This window comes from Chiloscyllium plagiosum, unplaced genomic scaffold (assembly GCF_037043375.1).
Source record: "Chiloscyllium plagiosum isolate Xiang-an unplaced genomic scaffold, Cpla_swu_hap1 HiC_scaffold_8, whole genome shotgun sequence".
Taxonomy (NCBI): Eukaryota; Metazoa; Chordata; class Chondrichthyes; order Orectolobiformes; family Hemiscylliidae; genus Chiloscyllium; species Chiloscyllium plagiosum.
Window position 1 is genome coordinate 51,279,100 of NW_028270146.1, and position 19,941 is coordinate 51,299,040.

Here is a 19,941-nt window from a genome sequence, read left to right on the forward strand (position 1 = left end):
GAAATTCATTCCACACATCAATCACTCTCAATGTTAAAACTTTGCTCATGTCTTTTTTATATCTCTCTTCTCCCATCTTAAAAAGGTGCTCCTAGACTTAAAATCTCCCATCCTGGAGAAAAGACACCTATCATTAACTACCTCTACCCCTCATTATTTTATAAACTTCTATAAGGTCACCTCTCAATCTCCTACACTCCAGTGAAAAAAGTCCCAGCCTACCCAGCCCATTTTTATAACTCAAGCCTTTCACACCCAGCAACACCCTGGTAAATCTCTTCTGAACTCTCTCCAGCTTAATAATATGTTTCCTACAACTGGGTGCCAGACGTTCAAAATCTTTATTTTTTTGGTATCATAAGATAGTTTAGTTTGTCCTATTTTATCCTTTACTTGACATTAACTTTAAACCTAAATCTGCACCTTTACATGTTTGTGTTTAAGTGAAAGACCACCTTTTTACAACAAAAACAAATTTAATCAAGCCAGGTTTGAGACTGGGATTTGACTTGTCCAGTAACAACATCAGCTGGAATTACAATAGTGACAACTTTCTGGTGACAGTAATTGTTTCAAATATTTCTTATATACAGATTTCCTCCTGCATATCCTGCCCTGTCAGAGTGCCTTACAGTGTCAGGGCCCCAGGTTCGATTCCAGCCTTGGGCAACTGTCTGTGGGGAGTTTGCACCTTCGCCCCGTGTCTGCGTGGGTTTCCTCCGGGTGCTCTGGTTTCCTCCCACAGTCAAAATTGGCCATGCTAAATTGCCCATAGCGTTAGGTGCATTAGTCAGAGGGAAATGGGTCTGGGTGGGTTACTCTTCGGAGGGTCAGTGTGGACTTGTTGGGCTGAAGGACCTGTTTCCACACTGTAGGGAATCTAATCTAAATATAGGGTAGGGGAATGTGTCTGGGTGGGTTACTCTTTGGAGGGTCGGTGTGGACTTGCTGGGCTGAAGGGCCTGTTTCCACACTGTAGGGAATCTAATCTAATATCCTGAAGGGAAAATATTAATCCCTTAAATTAGTAGCCCTTTGGCTTTACATTAGCGTCCATTTTCCAAGTATAAAATCAGCTGCGAGTTTTTTTTTCCAGTTAAGATGCATTTCTTGCGTTGTGGCACAAATATTAATTTAATTCCAAATTGGGTTTAAAGAATTAGGATTCACCCCAGATTATAATACGTTCACTTTGTTACATCGGGAAAATACTTGGATTTAAGAATCTTGACTTTTAGATTTTTTTCCCCCAGAAAGCCCCTGAATAATTCCTAAAAGACAATACATTGATTAAAAAAAAACCCGAAAGGATGCTGTAAATCAGAAGCAAAAATTGCCGAGTATGGGTCACTCGACGCGAAATGTTAACTATTTCTCTGCACAGTCGCTGCCAGACCTGCTGAGCTTTTCCAGCAATAAGTTGTTGGCTCCATCTTCTTTCATTTGATATTATAATTCATTCTAAATTCAAAACGTCTATTTTTCGCTCATTCCTAAGCATTTATCTTCAAGGGTCAGATTTCCTGCTTTTCCTGTGAAGACCTTACTCATTAACAGTGGTACATTGCCAAGTTGCCAAAGACTTCGGAATGTCAGCATAAAAATTGTCATATGACTGTTTGAACGTTGAGATTTATCGCTTTGGCTAGCAAATATATCAGAAACAAGAAATCTTTGTAATATGTTCAGGTTTTGTTGCATGATACATCGCTGTGGTTTTGACTTGTTTCAGTAGACACATCCAACTTTGAAAAAAATCCACCCATGAAGCATACAGTGTAGGAGGTGGAGCCAATGGGTACGCCCAGATGAGCAATACTGATTGGAAAAGCCTACACTTGTGCAGTGTTTGCTAGTTGGGTAGCGTATTAGTGCTGGATAAACGGCCCACCGAAGAAACATGAAACTTGAATGTTTTCAGTTGTTCTAAGAAAACCAGTCTGCCAGCTGGACTGTGATGATTTAGTGGTAAGTAGGTGAACTCCGTTGTGATCTAACTGCAGTATTAACAGCTAGAGGGGGAAAAAATGTTTCGTGAGGCTGTTTTGATGCTCGTTTCTATCGGAACTATTTTGGATAGCCTTTCCAGTTGCTTTGAATAGTTAAATAATAGTTTTTTCGGCTGGAAGTCTTCCAAGCCTGGGCTGATGTACTTACTGCACGAGAAAGAATGCTTAGCACTTATCCAAAACACACCACGCCCTTTAAATTACTTCTGAAGTACAGATCTTTTAGTTCTTGGCCAAATACAGCAACCAAATCACACGTAGCAAATGAGATTTTATTTAGTGTTTTGTTTTGCTCTGATAGCGGAGATAAACATGTCGGTCAGTATATCAGAAGAACGTATCGATTTTTTCCCCAAACTTCAAGTTAAGCAATTCAGTACACGTGGAGACGAGATTGACATGTCATCTGAGAGGCATTCCAGATTGTGCAGCACACCCTCACTATCTCAGTGACATGTCAACCTGTTTTAAATCCTTCACCCCATCCGCTTACCACCAAACGGTTTGAGGCCACTCTGGGCAATTGAATCATCTTTCACACATAAAGTGCATGTTGAAGAGTTAGAATGCAATATTGCAAATATACAGGATTAAAAATACACATCTGTGGGAAAAAAAAACCTGAAGATATAACCACACAACAGGACGTAAAGGATCAGTGACGCCGGCGCTTGGAATTTCTAAACTGTTAATCATTCCAGCCGGAGGCTGGTTTTAAGTTCTGCCACAATTACAGTTTACATTCCTTAAGGGCTGAAGGACTCTTGATGAAAAGTCGCCTCTGGTCCACAGCTAGCATGTCACTATAAAGTGTCATTGTTTTGTTGTCTCACATCTATTTGACAGCAAACCCTCGTAAACTTAATTTAGTCAAAACTGCCTCCGTGCTCATGACTAACAAAGATCATCTGAAGTTATTTCCCCATGACTTGCTAATTTTAAAATACTGATGTACAGAACAGAAATTTGAGTTCTAAATAGATGTGCGCACGGGACAGAGCATTGTTATTTTGGGAGGAGTTGATGCTGACCAATATATCTGACAGTTCGTATTCATCCATTGAAAAAGCAATGTCAATATTCTAAACAAATGCAAATCACTGAACACTATTTAAACTTGACTCAACATTGCTGACTAATTTAAAAATGAGCATGGGTGTGACAGGCTGCACCTTGATTTTTTTGTTGAAAAGAAACAGTAGGGTAACATTCATGTCATACTTTTGATAGAAGATAGAACTGCTTTCTCTTTCTCAGCAGAAAAGCATGCGTACACATTAAATATTTTGCTGTCATTGCTGTAATACTATATAAGAAATAACCCATTATGCTGGTGTTAGGTAACAGCTTCCTGAACTTTCAACAGTGAAGGATTCAACCCTATCTTGACAATGTAACAGATATTGCAATGCAATTCCCAGAGCTGAAGTTTACTTAATCAGTTCATTTAAAATAGAATCAGGTAAGTGTCTGATTACGGAAGAGACAGAGGTGATCGGATTATGGTAGCATAGCTTTCATCTAACTTCATTTGCGCTGACAGTGTCAAACCATGGGGTTGAGGATGCAAAACAGGCAAACTCTTTTCTGTATAGCATACAATAGGTGTCTGACACACATCGTTTTTATTCACATTGGCTGTTGGCATTAACCAGCCCGAGTTACTCTGGAGAATGTGGTGGTGAGCTGACTCTTGAACCACTGCAATCCATTTGCTGTACATAGACCCATAATGTCATTAGGGAGAGCGTTCCAGGAGATGGACACAGCAACACTGAAGGAACAGCAATGTAATTCCATGTCAGGATAAGTGAGCAGCTTGAGGGGGAGTTTGCAGGTAGTGCTGTCCTATGAATCTGATTTCCTTTCCAACTAAAAGGGCTGCGAATGCTGGGAATCAGAAACAAAAACAGAAATTGCTGGTAACACTCATCAGGTCTGGCAGCATCTGTGGAGAGCAATCAGAGTTAACGTTTTGGGTCCAGTGATACTTCCTCAGAACTGATGGTAGCTAGAAAAAGCTGATTTCTTTTTATAAATGCAGAAGATTGGCTGGGGGGTGGGAAAGAGGTGAAGATGATAAAGGAGTAGATGGTAGATAGTGCCCAAGGAGAGTTGGACAGTTAGACAGACAAAGGAGTGGATATTTATTAACTTATGAGAATGAATAGCAACTACTGGGATAACAAAGTCTGGTGTGTGGGGTTGGGAGAAGTTGCCTCAAGCCTCAAATTGTTTAACTCGATATTTAGTCCAGAAGGCTGTAGAGTTCCAAAGCAGAAAATGAGGTGCTATTCTTCCAGCTTGTGCTGCGGAATGCCTGCGGAAGAGTTGTTGGCCAGGGAAATAGGGTGGGGTATTGAAGTAGCAGACAACTGGAAGCTCAGGCAGAACATAGGTGCTCCACAAAGCAAAATAGTCTCCTACTCTATGCTTCATTTCCCCAATGTACAGGATGTACGATAATAATGGCTAAACTTATTAAAAAAGGGAAAACAATCCACTTTTAGAATTTATTTTTATAATATTATTTGGCAGTAATAGTAAACTTTAAAAACTAGCGACTGCAGAAGGAATTTGGCAGGTTATCAACATACAGGCAGTTCCCAGGTCAGCAACAGATTCCAAGTCGATTTGTTTGAAAGTTGGAGCACAATTCAGGACAATAGAAAGCAGCTGTTCATAAGTACAGGATGTGGAGGTGCCGGTGTTAGACTGGGGTGGACAAAGTTAAAAAAATACACAACACTAGGATATAGTCCAACAGGTTTATTCCGAGGCACAAGCTTTCAGAGTGCTGCTCCTTCGTCAGGTAGCGGTGTTGCAAGAGTACAAGAAGCATTCATCTGTCAGATCTGAAAATTTTAAAATGTACAGGGTCACGTTTGTAAATAAGTATTCATAACTCAAATATTCCTAAATCAGAGGGCCTCTGCAATGTAACAGAACCTCCAGCAGCAGATGGCGATGATGAAGGAGGGGCCCAAGCAAGGCAGCGTGAGCAATGGGGTGGACCCTCTCTGGAAGAAAGGGAGTTTTTGGGGGAGAAAGCCCTGATGGGAAAAAAGGAGCAGACAAAAGATGACCAACTGTAAACTGCAGACTATGCAATGTAAATGTTGTCTTCCATGATTGTCATGGTGCCTGCAGCAAAATAACATAAGCCCCTGGTTCACAAGTTTGAGCCTCATCCATTTGTTCAAATGTCATGTTACGAAAAGGAGTTATAGTCCCAGTGACACTGACGTCCTGTGAATTTCATTGTGGTAATATAGGCTCAGGCTGGGGGATTGGTTGCAGAGAGAGGTGAAGATGTTTCTGCCTGAAGTGTGAAGCCTATTTAGAGAGCGCAAAGAAAAATAACTGAACAAACAACCCACAAAAACCTGAAAGAACTGCTGGAAATCAGAAGCAAAAACAAATTGCTGGAAAATCTCAGCAGGTCTTGCAGCATCTGTAGAAAGAAATCAGTTAATGTTTTCAGTTCGAGTGACCCTTCTTCAGAACTGACAGCTAGGGAAAGGTTGGTTTTTATACAGAACATGGGGTGAAGGTAAACAATAAACTATGGGTAGAGTTAGAGCCCAAAGAGAGAGAGAGAGAGAGAGAGAGAGAGAGAGAGAGAGAGAGAGAGAGAGAGAGAGAGAGAGAGAAAGAAAAAAGAGAGTTGGACAGACAAAGGGAATGGTTAAATGAGTATAGGGCAATGAATACCTGCAATATGGGGGTATTAGAAGCTGACAGTGGGTTGTTTTGGGTAGTGTTGGCGTAAGGACATGGCCTTTAGGCTGTAAAATTGATGAATTCGATATTAAATCCAGAAGGCAGTAGAGTGCCCAAGGGGAAAATAAAGGGCTTGTGCTGAGTTTTAGATTAGATTAGTTACAGTGTGGAAACAGGCCCTTCGGCCCAACAAGTCCACACCGACCCTCCAAAGGGCAATCCCGTTCTCCTACATTTACCCCTTTACCTAACACTACAGGCAATTTAGCTCAGCCAATTCACCTAACCTGCACATTTTTGGACTGTGGGAGAAAACCGGAGCACCCGGGGGAAACCCACACAGACACAGAGAGAATGTGCAAACTCCACACAGTCAGTCGCCTGAGGCGGGAATTGAACCCAGGTCTCTGGCGATGTGAAGCAGAAGTGCTAACCACTGTGCCACCGTGCTGCCCACCAATCTGCAGGAATCTGAGACAGATGTTGCCCAGGGAACAGGGTGGTGTGTTGAAGTGGCAGGCACTGCAAACTCAGGATGTTTCTTTGCAGGCAGAACACATGTATTCTGCGAATTGGTCACCCAGTCTATGTTTCATTTCCCCACTAGAGAGGAGATCACATTGTGAGCAACAAATGCAGTAGAATAGATTGAGTGAAGTGCACATAAAGCACTGCTTCATCTGGAAGGCGTGACTGGGGCCTTGGATACTAAGGAGGGAGGATATAAACTGCCAGATATTTCTCCTGCAGTCACGGACAGTGTATGTACTATGAGGCTGTTGGATTGAAGGAGGAATCGACCAGGACGTCCTGGGGGGAGCAGTCTCAGTGGAAGGTTGACAAGAAAGGGGAGGGGAATGCTGTTGACAGAAATGGCAGCTAATGATCCTCTTGATGTGGATGCTGGTGGAATGTTGGGGGATTCTATCACTTATGTAGGAAGGAAGAAAGCAGGTGAAGGTTGAAGTGTTGGAAATGGGTCAGACCTGGCTGAGAGCCCTGTCAGCTGGAGATTCCTTGGTTGAGGAAGAAGGTGAACATTTTGGATGTTCCCTTGTTGAAGTTGGCATCATAAGAGAACTGGGCAAATGGAATAGAGATTTTACAGGAAGCAAAGTGTGAGGATGTATAATCTAGGTAACTAAGGGAGTCAGTGGGTTTGTAGTGGACATTGGTAGTCAGTCTATCCCCAGAAATGGAAACAGATGTTGGGGAAGGGAAGGGAAGGGAGGTGTCAGAGATGGACCTGATCAAAATTGGAAGCAAAATGGATAGCCATTTCTAATTCCAGATGAGAGGGGGAAGCAGCATCGATGATATCATTGATATCCCAGAGGGAAAGAAACAGTTGTGATGGGGGCCAGAATAGGACTGGAACAAAAGGATGTTCCATGTAGCCCACAAAGAGACAGGCATAACTGGAACCCACGTAGGAACCTATAGCCACCCCTTTGACATGAAGAAAATGAGAAGGGTTAAAAAAAAAAAAGAGGAGGAGGGTGTTTGGAGATAGTTCAGGCCCTTTTCAAGAAAGGAGCAGAGAGCCCTGAGCCATCCTGATCGGGGATGGACGTGAATTGCATGTCCATAAGAAAGAGGATGCAGCTGGAGCCTGTGAACGGGAAATTCTGAAACTAAGGCATCAGAGGAATTGCAGGTGTCAGTGGGAAGGGACTGGACATGAAGAGGAAGAAAACCAAATCAGGGTAGGAAGAGGTGAGTTCTGAGGGGCAGGAAAAACAAGGGTTCTTTCAGGGCCGTCCTGTTTGTGGATTTTGGGAAAGTAGTAAAAGCAAGTTGTGCGAGGTTGAAAACTATGAGCTTGGAGTCAGTGGGTGGAGATCAGCAGATGAATGACTACTGTGGACATAGTAATCTAGTCTTCCATGGTCTGAGAGAAGATAGGAGGTATTGAGCTGGCACTCAGCCAGAGTGTTGTAGAGGTGAGTCTGCCAGACAACAGCAGCACCACCCTCATCAGGAGGCTTAAGTACAAAGTCAGGGTTGGATCTGATAGCACAGAGTGCAGTTAATCAATTTTAGAGGGAGATAGGTTGGAATGAAGTTGGGGGTGGGGGTGCAAACATTGAGGCAACCAATGTCACATCAGCAGTTCTAGGGCTTGAGGTCATGCCCTTATCCCAACCCCTACATACCAGGCCTTGTCATCACATGGACTATTAACGTACACAATCTATAGTCGGGGTAGCATGGTGGCTCAGTGTTTAGTGCCAGGGTCCCAGGTTTGATTCCACCCTTGGGCAACTGTCTGTTTGGAGTTTGCATGTTTACCCTGTGTCCATGTGGGTTTCCACTGGGTGCTCCAGTTTCCTCCCAAAGTCCACAGATGTATAAATTAGGTGGATTGGTCATGTTAAAATTGCCCATGTATTGGTTAGGTGCATTAGCAATGGAAGGTGTGGGATTACAGGGAAGGGGTGAGTTTGGGTGGGATGCTCTTCAGAGGCTCAGTGTGGACTTGTTGGGCCAAGCGGCCTGTTTCCACACTGTAGGCATTCTATTTTATCATCTGCTGATAATAGCCCCCATTAGAGTCATAGAGAAGTACAGCTATTAATTTCCCCAAACTGGCTTTTTACCCACTTCTCTGTCTGTCCAACTGATAGACCCCCAAAGAGAGACAATCTCCACTATGGTTTAACTTCCCTTCCCCCTGCTCCATCCCATTTTCTGTACAAATATCAACCTGTCCATAGCTCCCATCAGTTCTGAAGAAGGGCCACTGGACCCAAAACATTAACTCAGATCTCTCTGCATGGATACTGCCAGAATTGCTAAGGCTTTCCAGCAATTTCTATTTCTGCTCAAGAAAAAGAGGTGTTTGGCAGCATAGAACAGGTAAGACTGAAAGCAGAACTGGTAAGGGCGACAATTGTTTCTAAAAAAAAATCATTTTTCAGACAATAGAATCTTATTTACCTGCAGAAGCTCATTGGAAATAAATACTCTCCTGTCTACCATAACAATTCTAGATGTGTTTCAAGATGCTGTATTCTGAGTCCTGTAAAGTCTGTATTTTTATTTTTCCATATTGTTAACTGTAGACTGAAATGGAAAAAAGGCACAAAACTGCAAGGATTTCTGCAGTTTTAAAAATAACCCGACTGACTGTGTCTGTCAGGATTATTTACACAGTTGGTATTCAAGCAGTAGTTGAAATGTAGTTTGCATATAGTCAGAGGGAAATGGGTCTGGATGGGTGACTCTTGTGAGGGTTGGTGTGGACTTGTTGGGCCAAATGGCCTGTTTCCACACTGTAGGGAATCTAATACAAAAAAAAGAGCTGGAGCTAATAGCTCTGGAAAATAGAGATTCAACCAAAAACAAGTAACTCATTAGTCACTAGTCTACAGACCAGTTATCAGCAAAGGCCATTTACCTTCCAATAAATGTGTGATTAGTTCGGAGGTAGCTGAACAGATTGGTGCTGTGAATAGGTCTATGAGAAGTCATCAGATCTTCACCAGCTCAGGAGCTGTGTCAGTTCTCTGCAGTTGAAACCACGAAGCCTGACAAAAACCAGTTTGCTCTCCTTCCAGTTGCTGTAAGCTGTGACTTTTAATTAAGTCTCAGGTGTTTTCAACTGTGGTCCAACCACTCTATACCTCCTGCAAATCAATGAAAGCATCAAGAGAAGACAGTGAAGCAGTGTTCTGATCAGCTAAGCATTTGCCAAGATGGATGCAGCTCCAACACCACTCAAGAAGCTTGACGCCATCCAGATCAAAGTAGCCTATTTGATTGGCATCATGTTCACAAAAATCCATTCCTTTAACCACCAACACACAACAGCAGCAGTGCATCTCATCCAGAAAATGCACTGCAGAAATTCACCAAAGATCCTTAGACAGTACCTTCTAAATCCATAATCACTTCCATCTAGGAGGGCAAGGGCAGCAGATATATGGGAACACCATTAACCCGTGAGTTCCCCTCTAATAGGCTCGCCACCCTGACTTGGAAATATATCTGCTTCTTCATGTGGCTTAATCAAATTCCTGAATTTCAACCCTAACCCCCACAACATTCTGGGTCTACCTACAGTAGATAGACCACCATGGTTCAAGGACGCAGCTCACCACCATCTTCTCAAGGGCAACTAGGGACAGGCAATAAATGCTGCCATCCCATGAGTGAGTAGAGACCATTGAAGTGCTTTGCAAGCTCTCTCACCATCCATAGCACCTTTCTTCCCATCTGTCCATGGGATTTTAAGGGGTTAGTAGAATTCTATGCCAATACTTCATAATTATTTACCTGTAGCTGGAGTCTATTTGCTTGTACTAAGTAGTACATTTTGTTAAGTACAGAAATCTGGTTAACCTGATTATAAAGGACAGCAAAATTCCTTAATTTAGCCGACTTCCTAAAATCTTTAACTGTTGTGATGGCTCAAATAATGTCAGGGCTTGATTTCCAGTGCTCAACCCAGTGAGTCATAACAGTCCAGTCTTGCTATAGCAATATTAGTGGCTAATAGGATAACTGGTGTGGTTGCTCACTTTATATTAACTGGTCATGCCGTTAGCTGGAAGAGAAAGGCTTTTTGGCTCATACCCCACTCTTGTCCGCCAGATCCACAGTGCCATTGGCTTGAGAGCCAGGAGAAGAGTGCAGCTTTAGAATGTTATCTTTGGATTCTCTATTTCATATTTTTGTAAGCGGTTGCAAACTATTACATGAAATTCAGCTTAAAAACATGTTAAGGAAATGCCTAGACTGGAACTTGCTTTTACAAGCCTGACATGAAGACATTTCATTTGTTCTCATGTTTCACAGAGCAATGATTTCCATTAGACTGGTTACGTTATTGAACATGGCATAAGATTTTCTCCTGCATTTAAATTGAGAGGTAACAAAAAACCACCAAAAAGAAAAGGGAGGGGTACATAATTAACATTAGTACATTTGATGGCAATAGCAAAATAGAGATGAGACATTTCCTGTGGAAGAAAAGGATTGGAAGACATGGAGGAGGAGTCTTGTATATATTCCTCAACATCAGGTGAATTGGCCATACTAAATTGCCTGTAGTGTTAGATAAGGGGTAAATGTAGGGGTATGGGTGGGTTTCGCTTCGGTGGGTCGGTGTGGACTTGTTGGGCCGAAGGGCCTGTTTCCACACTGTAATGTAATCTAAAAAAAAAAAATCTCGATGTATTGAGGAACTCCCTTACCAACAAAGTTTTCCATCAGCCATTTTAGGTTTGTTCACTCCAATTACACCAATTGTATGATCCTTTGATCTGTCTGCCTATTAAATCTGTGTTGGTGTGCCCTCTCTCACTGCACCTGTCAAAGAAATGTCACTCCAATCGTCTGCGATTTCAAATAAACCGGTTGGATTATAACCTGGTGTCGTGTGATTTGACTTCCTCTGCATAATGTCAGAGCTGGTGAGCAAGAGGAGGGAGGAAAAAGAAAAAGCAAGGTTAAGATAAGCAATACATTGCCCCACAAACAAGAAGGCCACTTGTAGGGATAGTCGTGTATGTATGTACATCACTCCACAGCTATAATATAGCTTGAAGGTTACCAACTCACTGGAGGGGATTGCAGCTAAAATTGACTTAAACCTGCATCATCCCAGCATGAGTAACTGTAGACAGGAAACTACAGGGACACTAGTGAAAGGACGTTTACTGTCATCCCACGTGAAAACAGTGCACGAGAGATCCTGGTTCTCCCCCAGAGCAGTGCTGAGTACACAACTGGAATGTGGAAAGAGCCTGAAATCCCTCTTTAACAGAGAACTGCAGCTGTGATGTCAATAGTCTGATCCTGCATTTCAGCAAATTGTGATTTCATGACCTCAGGCTGTGCTGTTGAAACACAAACAGAGACATCTGTTGCAACACAAACAGAGGCGTGTTTAACTGTGTCTGAAGCTGCCCCTCACATGGAAGAGGCGGCTCTCCTCTCTGGCGAGCCAAGCACTATACTAAGAATTTGTTATGCATGCCTGTTCTTCGAATACACCCTTTCCCATGCATCATTCCACTGAAAACCTGTGTTTGAGCTGCTCATTACTTCAGTCTGGTAATTTTGCTACCCTTGCTGTCCAGTCTGACTATGGGTAATACATGTCTGATGAGTCACCATGTATAATTCTCTCTTATTGCCTGTCTCTAAAAAACCTCAGCCAGTACTAAGACGGTTGACTGCACACATGAGACGAAAGGACAATGCTTCACCTTCATCACTCTGCTTCCTGAACATTATGTTTTCCTGCAGCTGCCTGATCAACTCTCAGTTCTTGATAATCTCAAATTGAGAATACTCAAGGTTGGCTGTTGAAGGAATATTTTAAATTAAAAAAAAACAAACAGTCTGTACTTCAATTTACACACTGGAAGGGATTGTAAGGTGAGAGTGCAAGTGGTATGCAAGGAGGCAGATTAAGTAGGAATTTACCAGGATCTTTTGGGTTTTCAGTTTTGCTGCTGGGTATAGCATCAGTCAAGAATGCACACCAGTAGATTAGCAGCACCATCAAGCATGGACAACTGTTGTCTCTCCTCTTCTGGTCAGGTCTCATTGTTGTCTTAATCCTGCAAGGCAACAGCAAGTGTGGCTCAATATATTTAGGGAATGTGCATTTCTTTGTTGAACAGCTAACAGTTGTGAGCAAACAGAGGTTTAATGATGGGTGGGCAAGAGAGAGACAGCCCTGGGGGTACTTGTACTTTGTGATGGTGAAGTGAATCTCTGGAATGCAGCAGCTGAGTTATTTGTGGCTATTGGAGAATGTCAATTTTAAAGGACTAATCCAGTCAATGGCCTACTATTCCATCTGGAAACAGTAAGTTTATACTGTTGAACAAATTGCCTTACTGCAGCTACTTTCGTCATAAAACTCTATTACAGAACCAGGAAGAAAATAATCTCATACTAAATAATTATTTCCTTCCTGGGATTATTGAACAAGGAAAGGATTATTACATCAAGAAAAAGATCATTGGGTTCATTTCTTATTTAGGATTTTTAAGATGTGCCAACTAAGTTTCAGTGCTGTGAAGTACTTTTCTCACAATGTAAAAGTTTGGATAAACAATCACTATTGTAGTTGCAGCCTTAGTTATGAGACATTTGAATGTGTTCATGGGGGAGGTGGAGGGTAGTGGTTCTTTGTTCTGTACGCCTCGTGTATGTCATATATTGACAATTACAGGCCAAAAGCACTATGGCTGGAATTTTTCTTTTAAACTCAGCCAATCTTGCACCAGATACCAAAAGCATATGGCAATGATATTGAGAGAGGTGGCAATGCAGGCATCAGGGGGCCTGGGAAGTTCCATATCTTGAAATGTTGGTATCATCTTCAAAAGCCAGTCTGTAACACAATAGTCCAGAAGTCTGAGAGGAGTAGTGAGGATGTCTGGTCAACAGCACAAAGTGAAGATATGATCAAGTTTCAATCAAAGGACTTTTCAGAATGCAGAGCAGTCATCCGTCAACCTCCTCAGTAGTGATGGGTTGTTGGGGGAATAATCTATTAACTGTACAAGCTATTGGAGCAGTGGGGGGCAAACTCTCTAGTCATTGGAGTCATACCTGACACAGAAGATGGTTGTAGTTGTTGGAGGTCAGTCAACTCAGCTCCAGGTCATCTCTGCAGGAGTTCCTCAGGATAGTGTTTTCGGCCAAACCATCTTCAGCTGCTCCCTCATTGACTTCCTTCTCAAAGTCCGAAATAGGGATGTTCAATGATTGCTCAATGTTCAGCACCATTTGCGACTCTTCAGGTACTAAGCAAACCATGTTCAAATAGTCAGAGATGTACAGCATGGAAACAGACCCTTCGGTCCAACTTGTCCATGCTGACCGGATATCATATCCTAATCTCGTCCCATTTGCCAACACTTGGCCCAGATCCCTCCAAACCCTTTCTATTAATGTACCTATCCAGATGCCTTTTAAAAGGCTGTAGTTGTACCAGCCTCCACCACTTCCTCTGGCAGCTCATTCCCCACACACACACACACACACACACACACAAAACCCTCCGCATGAAAAAGGTCCCTTTTATATCTTTCTCCTCTCACCCTAAACCTATGCCCTCTAGTTCTGGACTCCCTCATCCAGGGAAAAGACTTTGTCTATTTATCCTATCCATGCCCCCTCATGATTTTATAAACCTCTACAAGGTCACCCCTCAGCCTCTGACACTCCAGGGAAAACAGCCCCAGCCTATTCAACCTCTCCCTTTAGCTCAAATCCTGCAACCCTGGCAACATCCTTGTAAATCTTTTCTGAACCATTTCAAGTTTCACAACATCCTTCTGATAGGAAGGAGACCAGAATTGCATGCAATATTCCAAAAAGTGGCCTAACTAATGTCCTGTACAGCTCTAACATGACCTCCTAACTCTTATACTCAATGCTCTGACCAATAAAGGAAAGCATACTAAACACCACTTTCACTATCCTTGAAAGTGGAGTCGCAAGTAGAGAGGAACTATGAACCTGCACTCCAAGGTCTTTGTTTAGCAACACTCCCTCAGACCTTATCGTTAAGTATATAAGTCCTGCTAAGATTTGCTTTTCCAAAATGCAGCACTTTGCATCTATCTAAATTAAACTCCATTTGCCACTCCTCAACATATTGGCCCAAAATGCAACAAGATCTGCACACTAGGCTTGGGTTGACAAGTAACATTCATGCCACACAAATGACCAGCAATGACCATCTCCCATAAGAGACAATCTAACCATCATCCCTTGAAATTCAATGGCATTACCATCAACTGAATTCCTCACCATCAACATCCTGGGTGTTAGCATTGACCATAAAACTCAACTGAATAAACAATATAAACACAGCGGCTACAAGAATAAGTCAGAGGTTAGAAATACTGCAGCAAGTAACTCATTTCCTGACGCTCACAAAGCCTGTCCATCATCTACAAGGCACATGTCAGGAGTGTGATTGAATACTCATTTAGCTGGATGGGTGCAGATTCAACAACATTTGATGTTTGACACCATCAGGACAAGCCATTTGATTAGCACCACGTACACACGCATTGATACTACTATAGCCATCTACTACTACAACTACTCCAAGGTGCACAACAGAAATTCACCAAAACTCCATATGATAGTACCTTCCAAACCCATTACTACCTCCATGGAGAAGGACAAGGGTAACAGTAGGTGATTGTCCCATTGTACAACTTCCCCTCCAAGCCACACTCACTTGGAAATATCTCTCCATTCCCTTACCATCATTCATTCTCACTTCATTGAGCTGCTGTGGTCCATAGACCCAAACACACAAAAAAAGCAGCTCATCACCACTGCCTTCTCAAGAGAACCTAAGGACTGACAACAAATGCTGACCAGTGATGCCCATGTCCCACAATTGAATAATAAAAATATTCTAATTGTTAAAACAGTCCAAAATCCCCATCTGTATCTCTAAATTGAAGTTTTTCTTAAAAAGACATTACACCCACTTGAGAAGCCCAGTCACAAGATGCTGAGAAGGGCTCCCTTCACTACCATATGTTAAATTTTGGACAGCACTGCTCCCTCACAGCATCATGGACCTGGGTTATAGTCTTCAGAGGCTGGAATATCTGTGAGGATTTTGCACATTCACCCTGTGCCTGCGAGGGTTTCCTCTGGTTTCCTTCTGTGGTCGAAAGATGTGCAAATTAAGTGAATTGGCTATGCTAAATTGCCCATAGTGTTCAGGGATGTGTAGGCTAGGTGCATTAATCAGGGGAAATGTAAGTAATAGGATCAGAGAATGGGTCTGGGTGGGATAGTCTGAGGGCCAGTGTGGACGTGTTAGGCTAAACGGCCTGTTGCCATACTGTAGGGATTTGTTGTTGCAGGTATAAACATTCATTGCCCATCCCTAGTTACTCATATTAAGTGCCTTGCTAAGCCATGTCAACCATAATGCCATGGTTCTCAAGTCAAATACAGACCAGGCCAAGTAATCATGGGAGATTTTCTTTCCAAAGGATGATATTAGTGAATCAAATAAGTTTTTACAATGGATGTTTTGTGGTCATCATTAAACTTTTACTTCAACATCTTCTCCCCTGCAAACACCAGATAGAACACTCAGCATATCAGAGCTTTTTACACAGCTTTTCAGGTTTCAATCCAGTCAACAACCATAACTATGTGCCAGGTACGACTCCAACCAGTGGAGGTATTTTCCCACTCTGGTCCAGTAGCTAGTGTGGTTAAAGGGGTCAGCATCCTGACAATCCAGCACCACGGGGTAGTGTTGAGGGATGACTGCTCTGCATTCTGAAGAGGCCAAGACCAGAAATGCAGGGCTTTTTTTTTTGAAAGATAGGAGGAAAGCTCAGCATTATCTCCACTGAATTAATGACCTGTGCATTTTGTTGACTCAGGTAATAACAAAAGTGGTGTCCAAAAAATGCTTTTAGTCATTTTGCAGCTTTTTCTCTAGAGCTTTTGGAGGAATTGGCAGTCTCTTAAGAGAGCAATCCATGTTTGGCAATCCTCCAGCAATGAAGAAGGGCACCCATTAAAATAATGTCACGAAAATACAGATAGTTAGAAGAAAGGGAGAAATTCTTCTTATTCAAAACGTAGAACTATTATTTCCCTCTCACAACAGCACTGACTTTAATTCTGTATGAAAACAGAAATATCTGGAGAACTACAGCAGATTATTAATCCTATGTTGATACTGGTTTTTGAATGAGCATTTACAGAACAATGGCAGCACAAAGTTCACTTTGCCGGAACTTATTAGCAAAAACTCAAACTGCTGTGTTTCACCACATTCGGATTACTGAAGACAAGACAATCATCGGTGCTAAAGTTGAAAAGTTTGCCCACTAATTTTTTGAGGTTCAATTAAAGTACAAAATGCTTTCCACTCTTTGTTTTCATGTGATTTACTGCAGAACATTGAAGTACCAGTTTCTAAAAGGAAAAATGGATTCTATTGTATGTTGAAAACAGTTGGTGGCATTTGGCTGAAACCTTTGCTATGCAGCAGTGAAGAACTAGGCATTAATGTTGGCACCAGCTCTGCTGGAATTAGCATTTTAGTCTTTCTGAAATCTATTATAGCAGCACAGTCTAATTTTATTTCCAGTAAATCAGTTGCTGAGGCTCAGTACAGCTTGGCGCACTACCAGCGCCAACCAGATGAAGAACTTCCAATCTCGAGTTCTTGCAAATAAGTTTATTTTTTAAAAGTACAAGTTAAAAAGCAGATAAATGTGAGGGTAAGTGACTTATTTTAAAATCAAAGACAATGCAAGCTAATGTCTGCTAAAATGTGCAGAGAACTGCTGAGCAAATTTCTTTCTTATTAAATTATTGTTCAGAAAAATAGTTGCTCAGAAATAAGTAAATAAAAATCTGGTCAGCAGTGGAGACTCATTTACTTGAGCATTTTGTGGCAAGGCATGAGAGAATTACATACAGCATTTGTTCAGTTATTTCACAAGTAAAAACTATCTACACAGAGGATCCATGTCTCTCAAAAGGATGGTGATGGGCTAAAGGAGGATTGTCCATTGTCTACAAGGCACACGTCAGGAGTGTGAAGGAATCCACTCCACCAGGGTACAGCCCCAACACCACCCAAGAAACTCACTTTTTTTGACACCCTGTCCAATACCTTTAACATTCTGCCCCTTTATCAATGGCACATTGACAATACGTATGTACGAGATGCATTATAGGAACTTGCCAAAGGTTTTGAAGGTGCGATTAAAAGGATCTATCTAGAAGGACAAGGGCAGATGTATGGGAACTCTGGAGTTCCCCTGTAAACTGCACACCAACCTGACCTCGGACTACGCTGCCACTGCTTTAGAATGACTGGCTCAGAATCTTGCAATTGTCCTTCCAATAGTACTATCAGTGCACATATCCCTAAAGGACTACAGTGGTACAAGGTACAGTGGTTGTGGTTCTGTTCACCGAGCTGGAAATTTTTGTTGCAAACGTTTCGTCCCCTGTCTAGGTGACATCCTCAGTGCGTGGGACCCTCCTGTGAAGCGCTTCTGTGGTGTTTCCTCCGGCATTTATGGTGGCCTGTCCCTGCCGCTTCCGGTTGTCAGTTTCAGCTGTCCGCTGTAGTGGCAGGTATATTGGGTCCAGGTCGATGTGTTTGTTGATGGAGTTTGTGGATGAGTGCCATGCTTCTAGGAATTCCCTGGCTGTTCTTTGTTTAGCTTGCCCTATAATGGTAGTGTTGTCCCAGTCGAATTCATGTTGCTTGTCGTCTGCGTGTGTGGCTACTAAGGATAGCTGGTCGTGTCGTTTCGTGGCTAGTTGATGTTCATGGATGTGGATCGTTAGCTGTCTTCCTGTTTGTCCTATATAGTGTTTTGTGTAGTCCTTGCATGGGATTTTGTACACTACATTAGTTTGCTCATGCTGGGTATCGGGTCCTTCGTTCTGGTGAGTTGTCGTCTGAGGGTGGCTGTTGGTTTGTGTGCTGTTATAAGTCCTAATGGTCGCAGTAGTCTGGTTGTCAGTTCAGAAATGCTCCTGATGTATGGTAGTGTGGCTAGTCCTTTGGGTTGCGGCATGTCCTCGTTCCGTTGTCTTTCTCTTAGGCATCTGTTGATGAAATTGCGCGGGTATCCGTTTTTGGCGAATACCTTGTACAGGTGTTCCTCTTCCTCTTTTTGTAGTTCTGGTGTGCTGCAGTGTGTTGTGGCCCTTTTGAATAGTGTCTTGATGCAACTTCGTTTGTGTGTGTTCATGGGCTCACCGATCTCTGGACTTCTAGCAGAAGCAGTAATACAAAGGTTGGAACAAACAGTCTTACCACAAATTCAACCCAAACTCTGGGTCAAATATGTTGATGACCTTTGTAATCATTAAAAACACAGAAATAGAGAAAACACACCGGATCATCAACGCCACACTAACAGGAATCCAATTCACGAGAGAAGAAGAAAAGGATAACCAACTCCCATTCCTAGACGTGATGGTACAGAGAACACCGAACGGAGAATTCACCACAAAGGTATACAGGAAAGCCACACACACAGACCAAGTCCTGAACTATGAAAGTAACCACCCCAACACACACAAACGAAGTTGCATCAAGACACTATTCAAAAAGGGCCACAACACACTGCAGCACACCAGAACTACAAAAAGAGGAAGAGGAACACCTGTACAAGATATTCGCCAAAAACGGATACCCGCGCAATTTCATCAACAGATGCCTAAGAGAAAGACAACGGAACGAGGACATGCCGCAACCCAAAGGACTAGCCACACTACCATACATCAGGAGCATTTCTGAACTGACAGCCAGACTACTGCGACCACTAGGACTTATAACAGCACACAAACCAACAGCCACCCTCAGACAACAACTCACCAGAACGAAGGACCCGATACCCAGCATGAGCAAACTAGCACTGAGGATGTCACCTAGACAGGGGACGAAACGTTTGCAACAAAAATTTCCAGCTCGGCGAACAGAACCACAACAACAAGCACCCGAGCTACAAATCTTCTCCCAAACTTTGAAGGTACAGTGGTACAGTGGTGCTGCTTTCTTCAGGAACATTAGGGGTGGGCAATAATTGCTGAACTAAATAGTGACATCCACATTGCAAACAAACAGGTGTCCATTCTGCTGTTTATGTTCCACTTAATGCTTCTTCTGCAACTCTCTTCAGCATAGCTGTCATTATATTTCCTTAAGGGCTCATTTGTTTTAATATGAAATAATTACACTGAAGTAAGGAAATATCTCAAATAGTGTAATGGGAAATGTTGCAGATAAGATTTGAGCTTAAAAGTTATCTTTATTTGCAAATGCAATTTATTTCCTGAAGGTAGAAAGATTTTAAGTTTCATCAGGAATTATAGCAATCCAATATTCATAGTTGGAGCCATGCTCAAAGAAAGAATTGTCTCTGTAGAGTTAAAAGCTCTAGCCAACTTACTTTCTCTAAATCATACTGGGAGCATGGAATTTACCTTAATTTTCTAGAAGTAAATTCCCATTCTCCACCCTGCCATTGAACCATAGGTTTCAAAATTAGCACCAGAAACGGTTAATTAATGCATTCATTGCCAACATTCATATCCAGACCTAAAAAAAAAAAAGGACTAAGCTGTAATGTTTACAGTCGTGCACCTCAAATGGTTTCCACATCACCTTGTCAAGTAGCATTTATCTTATTTCAAGTCAAAAAGCAGGAAACCAGAA

At 42.3% G+C, this 19,941-nt stretch overlaps 1 protein-coding gene across 2 annotated transcripts in view; it reads left to right on the plus strand.

Moving 5' to 3' along the window:
* Positions 1 to 1,833: 1,833 nt before the first annotated feature.
* LOC122553563 (inverted formin-2-like) overlaps positions 1,834 to 19,941 on the plus strand; it is a 63,813-nt gene continuing 45,705 nt past the window's right edge. For both annotated transcript variants that reach the window (XM_043697554.2, XM_087989826.1), the window contains exon 1: positions 1,834 to 1,968. The gene's annotated coding sequence lies outside the window, so the exon portion shown is untranslated. The remainder of the gene's footprint in view (positions 1,969 to 19,941) is intronic.